The following is a 13,457-nucleotide window of genomic DNA, read 5'->3' as shown; positions in this document are numbered from 1 at the left end:
TGCGCTATCTTAATTACGATTAACGCACTTTAGAATATTAATGAGATTCAATTATCTTATTCTAATTCAATTATCTATCTAAATTGGTTTAAGATAAACTTTTAATTCGTTTTCAGTTTTATATTTGATATTAATGAAAAAAAACTATACTGTATTATGATAGTGGTTGATTTAAAGCGTATTTTCTGACTTCATTGCACTCTATACTCTAGCTAATCCAGCCATTCCTTGCATAGGCGATTGCCAGATTAGCGAATATGTCGGATTATCGAGTATAAAGGCAATGAATGACGTAACTTGTCACAGTTCGTACTGATTCTTTTTGGAGCTGTACTGTTTCTATTATTGAGAAATTGAATACAGTGATACAGTAACTGTAATTTTAATTGTTATTAAATTTAATTTCACAAGTAATGAAAGATTACTGTACGTATTTAAAAAAAAATATCAAGAATAAGATTAAGCATATTATAATTGAGGTATGCCGAGTAATTGAGAAGCCGAATTAGCAAGAGTGCTCTGTATTCGATAGAACAAAAATAAAAGGTGGAAATATACTTTGATTCAAATTAATGCATAAAAAATCAATTATTTAAATAATTGGCTGATCTCTTCATACGATTTTTCAAGTCGACAGACAGCAAAATCCGAACAGGAAACCTAAAGACCAATTTTCACTTTGCTCCAACTTATAGAGATAAGATTGGTCAAGTCACACCATCATTACTCGATCCGCTTATTGCAAACTGTTCTTTCGATTAAAAGAAGAAAAAAAGAAGCAGAAAAAGAAGGGGAAAAAACTTTCAAGAAGATTCTCTTTAATAGCATTTAGTCATTAAAGATAATTTAAAATCATCTTTATTATAAATTTTTGAATTTTGTTTCGTGTTTGCGTGTTATACGCGAAGTCCTCGTGTTTACCATTAAATTTTTCTAATAGTTTCCAGTCGAAAAAACCCTAATGAATGTTTACTTATATATTTATATGTATCTTTTTATTTTTCAGAAATAACTTGCATGAATAGATGTTATTGTTATTTTTTTAACATTAACTGATATAATTTTCTTTATGTTTAATTTTTTCTACATTAATTAACAAACACGTGTGCGCGATTAAAAATATAAAAATCGGTATTACGTTTCTTTTCCATTTGATAATTAAACCTAGTATTTTAAATAATTTATAAAAATTAAAATTCAAACAATATAACGTTGTCTTAATCTCTTTCATTACTTGAAAATCAAAATTTTACTTTAGTAAACTAAACTATATATATAAATATATATAAATAAATGCATTCATTAGTCTAAAAGTTAATTTTTATCGCTTAAATTATTAAAATATATCATATTTGTCGAATAAAAAATGGTAAAATAATGAATTGTCAAGTGCCATTTACTTAGTGAAATGAGTAATTAATATTTAAAATAACATTTTATAAAAATGTTTTATTATAAAAGTCAAAAGAAAATACTTTAAATAGTCATGTAATAACAAAATACAATGTCAACAAAAAATGTCAAAGTACAAATAAACATTTGAAATTTTAATGCAAATATAGCCTACACTGTTTACATTTTTATAGAAGAGCGAAAATAGTTTTTATAAAGAAAAATTCTTGAGAAATATCATCTTTGTAAGATATGATTTTTATTTAAGATTTAAATTACTAAGTGCATTCACGTTTCAATTATAACAACAAAACATGTTACCTTAATCAATTTATTGGCAGTTGATTAAGATAACTGGACACCATTTTCATTTTTATTCTATTAACGAAGAATTAGACGAAGAAAATTATTTTTGATGTAATTTTATTAAAATACTGAAATGATTTTTACACGTTTTTAAAATCAATTATAGACTTTTGTACAGCAATAGTAAAATCGAATTTGAGAAAGGGCTTCTTCCCCTATATATAAAACGTTGGATATCCTAACTATATTTGACCCCATTCCCTGGAGGAGAAAACAAATTATGGATGCATTTCTTCGTTATCTTGTCTTCTTAAACGAAAGTATTCGATCTAGAACGAAGTTCAATGCCGGTTTTTCAAGTGAAACGTGTATTTTGAACACTTCACTCCCATGGGAATAAGATTCTGGATATGGAGAATCTCCTTAGGTTTACACACTTGTTTCGTAAATATGTGTGAAGTAATATGAATCAAAATTTATATATATATATAGAATAAGCGGCGTATATAACTTATCATCAATTTTTTACATTGAAAAAGGTCTACAAGAATTTTTTTTTTTTTTTTAATTTTTTTAACAATTCTGAATATTTAACAAGCTATTTCTTTACAATTTATGAATAACTAAATGGTTATAAATTCAAAATATTTAATTTTAAATACAGAATAAGTTATTAATATTTTTTAATTCAGGAATATAATATAGCAAGTAAATTTTTAATATTACAAAACAATTACATTTAATTTTCGAAATCATAAATTAATATAACCTAACAACGGCCAAAAATTTCTTGAAATTTAATAAATTTATGGGATTCTTGTAACTCACAAGCAGTATATTACTAGTTTTATTAATTAATTAATGTCAAACATCAATTTCTCTTTCCAATACTTTGTTTTTCCTAATTTTAATTCGACAAACATTGTCGTGTTGATGTTGAATATGGTACATTATCAATGGAGGAAGTGTTCTTTGTTTACTTTCATTATGACTACAAGCGATTAATCGTTACGTTCTACTTTAGAGGTAAAAAATAATGCATAAAGTAAGCGAAAATCATATTTTAAAGATTTATCTTACATCTTAATTGAAAAAAATTGATACGAAAAATCTGTCAAAGTCATTAATTATCTTCGAAGATAATCGTGAATTGGCTGTTAAGAAATCTCCTTACCGCAACTTTTGAGAGAAGAAAAATGGCTTAAAAGCCTAAACAAAATATATCACACATCGCTTACAAATATTCCAGTAAATTGTTCTATTGAATAAGAACGGAATTACCAAAGACATTCTTTTCAAAGAGATTTTTTCCAAGGCTTTTGTGCAAAAAATTCTTTTGTTCCATTTGTCACTTTTCATTCTTCGGAATATTAAATCGCCAGTATAGCAAAAAAATAGAATGTTTAAGAACAAAAATATGTAGTTTCCAACAACAGCATATTTTATACTTGACTGGATATGCAGATTTTCGTTGTGGAAGAGCATTACCATGTTAGCTGATGTCAGCAAGTGACAGGAATGGAGATTTTTGTTGTACACTTTTGATATGACATAAATTAAATATTTATTTGTATAATAAAATTAACGATTTTTAACTCTTTAAAAATGATTTTTTATAGGAACATGTTTTAAACTGATAGTTATTGAAGTTTGATTTTCTTTGCTACTATTGTTAAAGAAGAGTAAATGAAACAATGTTACATTTTAAAACTAAGAAATTCCTTTAAAGTTCTGAATAAAACCTATTTTGTTGATAATTTTAAAGCTGGTGAACAATTTATGCGTAGAAAAAAGTTTCTTCCATAGTAACGTTAATTGACTTCACGAATACAAGCAAATTATTGCTCTTCCTGAAATGAAGATCGAAGTTTCGATAGTTGATATTCAGGAACTTATCTAAAAGCAATAATTGATAACTATTAAATAGTAAATTAGAAAGAAGTTAATTTGAAAGAAGATGAAAAAATGGCATCATTTATGTTCTTTGTGCAATAAATTGGTGGTGGATGCCAAGCCCACACAAAAGGCTATTCTATCACTTAATAGTTCGGAGGCTTTTTCTGTCATTCTTTAAATTGCTGATCATCAAACTTTAACTTAATGGCTAACACGAATCGAAATCCTATCCAGATAATATCTTAATCGTTTCTTTTTGTACGGCTTAAGTGAATTATGCGAAAAATCAATTTGAAAAATATGTAGAAAGCGCTTTACGTATTATCATTGCTTAAGAACTTTCAGCATCCGATTTAAATTGTTTATTTTTATCTACGAGTCTTTTCCTTCGTTATAAAATTGAAAAGCGTATAAAAATAATAATTAAATACTTAAATCGAGTAAGTAAAAATGAGAGTTGACTTGGCATCTCAATTCTTACGGGATGATAATGTTGAGAATCGAACAGATGGTTCTGTCGTCATAACAAGTAATTGTTTTCTGTAGAAAATTCATATTTTTAAATAAAATTTATAAATGTTTTCTATTATTGATGATTAAACTTTATCAGTAAAGAGATTATGTGGTAATTTTAAATATTAAACATGTTTTCCAGTTTAAGCTTCTTCAATCGAAAAACTCAGCTATATAACAATAAAGGATTTTAGTAAGATCTTTATGAAAAGATAATGCTCGTATATAAGAAAAGAAATTTTGAATATATTAAAGCGGTTTTTAAATATATTCTTTCGAATTTTCCGAATTTTCTTTTACTATCGTCGTCAAGAAGGATCTAACAAGGATCAGAAGCTTTATTATTAAGTTTACTCTACTTTAATTACAGACGAGTATATAAGATATGATAATTTAAATACAAAAGAACTTAAAAAGGAGAAAAGAATTAAACATTTCAAAAAGTGTTAAGTAAATTGAAGTTTTACATAATATAACTTAAGAAATGACAGAATTAAACTAATAAATTTAACTCTCATGTAGTCTAATTATTAAAATACTAAGACTCATTCATTCAACTTTCATTTTTAAGATTAGAAAAATTAATTTTTAAACAAATAACTAGTGGTTAAAATTCAATAAATAACGATTTTCATTCTCGACTTTCACAGTTTTAATGAAAAAAAATTTACGTTAATTAACATCAACGCCATTTTTTTTAAAAAAATAATTCGTACATTTTACTTAAACTCGAGTGAAATAATTAACTATGAAAAAAGAACACGTAGATGTTTTATGTTAAAAAATTTTTCAATCTTATAAAGATGTATGGGTTCTGTTTAACTTAACCAAAAGTCGATAAGTTGTTTCCATGGAATGAAATATCAGCTTTTACTCCCTGTTATAGCATTTAGTCTATTGAAATTGCATTTGGGGAACAGACCAATTCTTGCTGCTCACTCAACTACGAAATCAAAAAATTTCCGTTGAAAGCTAAGATATATACCAGACATTCAGAAGATGGAGAAAAATCTTCGAAAACGCAGAAAGAATTTCCTTTCTTCCATCACCTAACGTTATCTGATATTCAGTTATGGATCATTCTATAGCTGAATCAGATTAGATGTTCGTGGTAAACGTATTGGTTCTTAAATTTACAAACTATCTTCAGTAATTTATATTATCACGAAATATTATGTAAAAAAAAACAAGTATCTGAATCACAATTTCGTCAGAAGTTAACCGGTTTTACATGAAGGTTTGCCAGAAGTTAACAAGTTTTACATACTTTAATATTAACGTGGAAATTAAACTTCTTAAATTTATTTCATTACTTATGTTTAAATGTTTATTGGTGTCTTTAATACTCATATAATTTCTCACATAAAACTTACGAAGTTAAACGATTATCTAAGCATTAAGTTGAACAATAAAAAATGTGTGAAAATTAATTATTTTTATTTTAAAATTAGAATAAGCCCACTAGCAGACGAATATATAAAACCACTGCACTGGTAGTTAGTCGTGGGATCGCGCCTCACCAACGAGCTGGTCACGTAGAATTTCCAGGTTTATTCACGTGCCTAACACCTAAATAAGGATCAGTTTTCCATAGAAAGTCTTTCTGGGAGGCAACCCCCTTGGCACATTGCATATGTATTGGGTTGCTTTAACCCATTAATACAAATCCAATTCTAACTAAAATAACCCATTGTTGTAAAGTTCTAACTTTATAAATTATGCTAAATAATCGATTTATATATAATTACTATTTTAAATTATATATTTATGACTGCTGTAAACAATACTCATCAAAACATTAATATCTTTTGCAAATTTATTAAATTAACAAGATTCCAAAGTGAATATGTAACATATTTAATTTATATAAGCTAAGTTTTAAGTAATATATTTTTAATGTTCAACATTTTAATATTTTTTTAAAGGTATATAAACTCGTATAATTATGCAAGTAAATTAAATAACAAAGTTTTGTTAAAATTAGTAAACTATGCTTTGAATACAAATCCAAATTGCATTAGAAGAGAAACACATTATAACAATGCATCTACTGATTTACTGTAATTTGTCTGATTGAGATTAAATCAATTTAATGGCATTTAAAAGTTCAACAAATAAAAACTAAAAAAATAAAACAATGTAAACTCAACAAATTACTAAGAATCAATAGCAAAACTTTCGATTTTGTTGATTTATTTCTATGAATTTAAAATATATTTGTTGTTAATGTTTCAACGTTAAAGAGATTATGATATTAGTTTAATCAGGCTTAATTATTCTTCCTCTTTATACTTTCAAGTGTCAAACAAAATTTAAGTGAGTTTAGTAAACCGTAATAAATTAACGAATATCAAAAATTTACTGAATACATTCATCAGCAACAAGTAAAATATAATCCTTAAATAATAACATTTATTTGCATTATCATTTTTTATTTTGTTTAATCATTTATGAAAGGAAATTAAGTATCTCTTAAGCTATTAATCATTAAAATTTACAACTATTTAAATTTGTAGTATATATTTAAAAAGGGGTGGAAAACAAAATTAGACGCAAAAAGTATTTTAAAAAGTGATTTATAATGTTTAAACCGAAATATAATTCCTGAGATCATTTTCTCTCTGTAAATATCATTAAATAAAAAGTCTAGGCATTAAATTAATATAAGAAATGAATAAACTAGTGAAAAATTTTCTAGTAATGCAATAAATATTAGCAATAACATAAAGTTATCGCGTTTAATGTAGCAAATGAAGCAATATCTAATGGTGTTATCTAAAGGTGATTTTAGCATAGACACGAATATTATTTTTATGTGCATTGCTCGGTTCCCTACCGATCACATTTTTGGTCATAAGCTATTAAAGAAACCATTTTTAAATATTGATTTTTTTTCCAATTTCTTATCAAGCGAAAAAATAGAATTTATTTTAATAAATATTTTAATAAACACGATAAATATACAATTTATTAAAGTATAATATCAGAACTTAAATAACAATTGTTTATCTGTATAATTTTCCAGTTATTCTGTAACTGCTGCGAGCTATAATACATATTAACACATCTTGAAATAGTGTAAACAGGAAGATGTTGGATTGATAGTTCAGTATTAAATCAATGATACACGGTGGAGGTTCTAAGCTGTTAAAATGAAAGATTTCCTGACAAATGTCAGATATCAGACAAAAATAACAAGAGGATTTTTAGATAGCTGAAAAGCTATTTCCTTCAAGCAGATACATGCCTTACCGGAAGTTATTATTTTACAAGTAAGGGAAGAACAATAAGGAAAAGGAAAAAAGAAATAAAAGTACATTAACGTCGTCTTTAGAAAGTTAGCTTCTATTAAATAAATGCTTTTTTAAATAAAACGAAACGAAACAAAAAGATTAAATTAAGAAATTCTTTCAAAATTTTGAAGTATTTTCTAACTGTTATTACGTGTTTGAGGCTAAGTTGTAGCCTATATACAGGGCCATTGAGAAGAGAAAGTTGGAGGATTTTTCCTTGAGCCCAGAATAAAATTAATGTTATTTTTACTAACAAAAAATAAAATCTTTAAAACTGCTATTAATTAATAAAGAAACATTCTCTACGTATTCCTGTATTTAAAAAAAATTAAAAAAAAAACAAAAGGGTCCTCTCTACCCCGTCTCCATGTCAAGATTTCGACGGCCCGACTATATATAGACCTATATATATTATATATCTTTTGACTTTTGTGAAAATCCGATAAAAAATTTTTATCTTTATGACACGTTTCAAAAAGAACTGATGATGCACTATTTTGCATTTCTACAAGAAAATCTCTACATCTAAAATTTCATAATTTATATATTTTGTCACAAAAGTTATTTTTAAAGTTAAAATCTTTTAGAATTTTTATTTTAAAAAAAACTTTAGCAATACCGTCTAAATATATTCTTAAATTTAAAAATTCGAAAAGAAAATTTTATCTACTATCGGTAAATTTTTTTTCCATTTTAACTTTTAAACATTGTTATATTCAGTTATTATAATTATTATTTATTATTTTGGCAAGTAGGAAAAGTTTATATTCTCTTGGGCTTTTTTGACATTTCATTGGCATCCCTATTATGCTGGAAGTTGAGAAATTTCCTTCGAGGTTTATGACAAATCAAACAAGACATTGGCTACTAAAAATGCAACTACTACTCTGAAACTTTCTAATGTCATTGAGTGGAAATAACTATAATCATAACGCTTCTAATCACATACATTTTTAAGTTTTTCAACTTATCTATAGCTATATTTATCCAAAAAATAATATTAGAAGTTAGAAGTTTTATATACCGTTAATAAAAGTGAATATAAAAATTATTGAAGCTTTAATTTAACGTTAGTACATTATAAATATTAAATAAGAGAATATATCAATGTTCCAATTGGTTTTATATGTATCTCTACCATTTATAAAAGAGGTGATTTGAAGGAAGGACCTACAGTACCAAACAAAGCTCTTACAGAAGTCAATTTATCAGAAGTTGTCTGTTAATGACTTGACCTCCAACGTTATGGTCACTATTCATTATGATAAAATGGAACATAGATAAATAACAATTATCAGCAGCGTAAGACGGGAAAGCGGGAGTCCCGTGCTCCCTTACCTTTGTGAATAAAGAAATGAAGAATATATCAAATAAGTAAGGAAAAATAATTTTAATGTGACAAACGCATTTATAGACATTATATACAATATGTAAGGATTTATCTTCATTCACAGCGCTAGTGGCTATATCCGCAGTGAATGTAGGTTTGCAGGTTCTAGTATCGCTACTGACAAATATTACGCATTAAATATATTTAAGAAAAATCTAATTTATAAAAGATGAATCCGGAAACGATAACAGAGTATAATTATCTTGAAAATAGGCAAAGAAATTGTTAATTTCCAGAATTATTCTTTATATTTCCACAGCTCATACTTCTATTACGTTACAGAAATATGAGCTAAAAGAGTGTAAGAAACGATTCTGTAGATGTTAAAATACGAATAAGACTTTTAATAAATATTGTTTATTTTTATTATTATACGTCCCAAAAGGGAAGATGATAAAATTTTTTTTATTCATATTATATTATATTTATGAATTTATTGTTTAAAACGCGAGAGATTTGTGTATTACATATCATAATACTATTCCCTGTTAATTTATTTAAAATAAATATATCATCTCGAATAATATCTTTAATTTAAGTTTGGGATTTAGCATATGGTTTGATTAAGATTTTATAATAAAGACATTGACGTTTAATAAATTTATCCATTTTACCATCTCTTAATATATATATATATATATATAAACTAATTGCTAATGAGAATTACTATCAACAAGCTATTAATAGAGTCTAAGTTATTTAAATGCTTAATTGCATACAATCATTCATAGACCGACTTGCTCATAACTCTAAAATGAATGATATAAAGTCGTCTTAAAACATTTAAAAATTGAAATTATTATTTTACATATTAATAAATAAAAACTAAAGTTTTGCATAAATATTAATTAACTTTTTAAAAATAAATATATTCTAAAATTGTTTAAAAATTTTTAAATTTAAAATTTTTTAAAACTTGCATAAATTGTTTTAATAAGAAAAATATTCTTAGTTTTTACAAGAACTAAATCTAATATAAACAAATAAAAATTAATTATCTGAAGCTTCAAGTTGTTCATTTTTTAAAACATAATTAGATTTATCAATATAGGAGATATTAATTTTTCCTAAACGAAAGAATAACGAGCATTAGCTTAATCCTCTTTTAAATATATAAATGTTGTTACGTATTAAACTTATAAAATGGTAAATTTAACAAACTTTTCGGGAATTGTTTTAAAGTAATTTATAAAAATAGTGTATATTAGATGATAGGTAAAAATTTATCAAGGTAAATTATGTGTTTAGGGTTTATCCAAAGACGATTCTTAATACTAATTTTAATTTTCGACTTAAATCTGGCAAAGGTTCAGTTGGCTTTGTCGAAAATCATGTAGAATATATTTAGTCGTCCGTTAGTAATCAGAGTATTTCAAGCCTAGGAGTGTTAATCCATTCGGCAGAATATCTATTGAAAACAGCTACATCGAATGTCAGCAAACATTAGTCTATTTTCCCAAAAGAATTTCGTTTGTGCACACGAACCGAATTAAAGACAAATACACACATCTACATTCGTATATTTAGTGAAAGTTTCTTTCTGCCATTAAAATATCTTAATTTTTTAAAATTTGACTGAAAGAAAATCTTAATTTTTTAAAACTCAAAGAAATCCACTTGAAAAGGAGCCATAAGCTGTAAAAGATTTAGAAGTATTCTTTAATTATTTGTATTATTCATATGTTAAACTGAATGGTGGATACGTGTATGCTTTATTTACTCACTGTTCCAGGATACTAATACAATAGTCACTTGCTAAAAAGATAATACTAGTGTTAATACCTTTAACTATTAATGTAAATGATAAAATTGTATAAAAGATAAAAAGGAGTAGACTAAAGCATTTCTAATGTATAACTACTGACATGTTAGAACGTTCTTGCAGTACTAATTCTGTAACACAATGTAAAGTTATTGTTTAGCTATTGTGTAACAATGTTTTCTTTCAGTACCTTTGTAATAACCATTCAGTAGTAAATTTTTTCTTTTTAAATAAAAACATTCTAACATTAAAACATTTCCAGTTTGTCAACTTTATAAAATCATTATTCTTGTTCTGAAATAGAGTATTTATATATATATTAAAAATATTTTAGAAAGGAAACTGAATAAATAGTAATAACAGTAAAACATAATGTAGAGTTTACTTTAAAGATATTAAATAATAAATAATTCATTTATAATATAAAATCGAAATTTAAGAAAGATTAAGATCTAGTAAAAAGACGTGGGTATAGTTTATATCCGTTTCTTTTGGCATGGATGCAGAAATATTATTTATATTTTTATCTTTCGGCTAAAACTTCCTAATGATAAATATAAATATATACATATACCAAAATAAATGTAGGTAAAAGAGACATTTGGGTATTTAATTTGACTCTAGAGTAGATAAACCGACCAGAGAATATGCTTCTGAGTTTCAATTTTCAATATAAAGTATTTTTTTAGCGAGAAAATTATTCTAAAATATCCTAGAAAAATTCAATATTTTCTCACAAACCGAATATTACATTTTGAAAACAAATTTATATGATTTTTTCCCCTCTCGGAAATGACTGCTTCTATTTATTTGTACATCATTTCTAATTTTGAATTAAATAAGTTTATAAAAGCGACAAAGACATTTCGTTTAGAGTTTGAGAAATGTCTTATTATTTCTCTCGAAAAAAATAAATACATCAATTTCGATTAATTTAATTAAATAAAATTAAAAATAACGTTCAAATTTCAAATGAAAATAGGCACATATACATTCCTTTCTATAAGAGTAGAGGAGTACAGAACTGTTAATAATTTTTACGTATCTATCGTATGTAAGTAATGTAATATAAGAGGATAATATTAATAACACGTAATAAAAAATTAATTATAATTTATTTTATAAGAAATGAATATTTCTATTACTGTATTAATTTAATATAATAATTTCCTCTTTCGACACTGACGTCATTCTCTATTCAGGTAAACAGGTAAAGGTATAAAAGCAAACAATTTCACACATCTCTTCATGTCTCAGTAGATTTTCTAAATTTCGTTCGATAAAACATTTAAATATTTATATTTTTACAATATTTTTAAAATAAATATCTAAATTATTCCCGTTTGACGTAGAAATATATCAAAAATTTATCATTAATCTTTTTTCCTTTCTTTAATTTGATTGAAATCGTATTTAAAAATATATTATCGTATCTTTTAAATAAAAATTATTAATTACAAATTTTAATTTTTTATTTAATAAATATTTCGTTAATTCAAAAAATATTTTTAAACTACTGTAAATATGAAATTAATATTAAATAAATGTAAATATTATTGATTAAATTTAAAATTAATAAAAATTCAAATTATAAAGAAAAATTATTAATGTATATTGATGTGATTTTTAATTACATTAGCTAAAGCGCGAAAAAATTTTCTGTGACATTATAAACGAGAAAAAAATTGAAATTTTAAGGGAAAATATATATATATATATATTTTTTTTACTTAATTTAAAAAAAAACATAAAAAATGTTTAGAAAATGAAGTAATAAAGAAACGTGTATAATTTCTTACCTTAAAACTGTATAAGAGAAAAATAAGCTAATTAAAATTTATAAATAAATGTAAAAGCTTCCTCTCAGCTTAAGAAGTAAAAAATATTCTTTCTTCCAAATTTTACTCATTTGCGTTTCGAAAACGCAAATAATCACACAGTATAAGTAAAATACTTAGACCTGATGGTGTGTGGCTCTTAGCAGGTAGGTGGTCGGTGTTCAACTGACGTTAGTCAGGGTGCCAGACCTGCGCGTGCAACCATCTGTAGTATATTCGACCTTCCTATTGGCTGATTTAAGAATAACCGCGCCAGATAAGGAATATTCTTATACTCTTAGATGATATAAAATTTGTTATTTATCCACTTTGAAAACTCAAATACGCTATTATTTAATCTTCTTATGTAACGCTTTTAAAAATTTACAAGTGCGCCTGTAAATGTAGCTTTCTTTCATAACTCCTATATAACGAGTAGAATTAAAGTTGTGTAAATAAACAAATATTTTAATTGAAATTAAAAGGAAAAATTATTTAATATTTATTTAATTATAACAAAAATTATTATAAGATAAGCAGAGATTGTTTAATTAAATTATTAGGCAGTAATTATATAGATTATAAGTGTATTTTATCTTTATAATTATAGTATTTTAAACAAGTTATAAAATCTCTGTTGAATATGCATGCCCATAGATTTACAGTAAGGAAAAGGATGTTGTCTTTCTCCCGTTCCTAACAAGAGATAAAAAATTACAGACATAAATAGAAACTCTTCAATCAAGTTGGTGAAATTCAAACAAACAAAAGTCCTCAACAATCTAACAAGACAGGACGATCGTAAAATTCCAAATTGTTAATCAAACAAATATCCTTTCCTTTTAATGCTATGAAAAATAGTTTTAACGTAAACGTTAAATAATAATAATGTGAAATTTAATGTTAACATCTAAAATAATTGAATGAAATTTAATTAAATTTAGAAATTTTAAATTAACACAAACCACAAAATAAAACTTTGTTTATATGTTAAAAAGTTAATGATAATTTTAAAATTTTTAGTGATATTTTAAAAATTTAATTACAAATAATTAAATAATACAATAAAAATAATATTAACCGATGAT

The 13,457-nt window shown here is 24.9% G+C and overlaps 1 protein-coding gene across 3 annotated transcripts in view; it reads right to left on the bottom strand.

Annotated features, from left to right (window-relative positions):
• Positions 1–12,541, bottom strand: part of LOC136977911 (myosin-M heavy chain-like) — a 145,738-nt gene extending 133,197 nt beyond the window's left edge. For all 3 annotated transcript variants that reach the window (XM_067273505.1, XM_067273507.1, XM_067273506.1), the window contains exon 1: positions 12,352–12,541. The gene's annotated coding sequence lies outside the window, so the exon portion shown is untranslated. The remainder of the gene's footprint in view (positions 1–12,351) is intronic.
• Between the last annotated feature and the right edge of the window lie 916 nt (positions 12,542–13,457).

The sequence above is a fragment of the Centruroides vittatus genome, unplaced genomic scaffold (genome assembly GCF_030686945.1).
Source record: "Centruroides vittatus isolate TY-2023 unplaced genomic scaffold, ASM3068694v2 contig_482, whole genome shotgun sequence".
Lineage (NCBI taxonomy): Eukaryota > Metazoa > Arthropoda > Arachnida > Scorpiones > Buthidae > Centruroides > Centruroides vittatus.
Note: the sequence above shows the minus strand (reverse complement) of the source record. Positions and strands in the feature narration are given on the sequence as shown.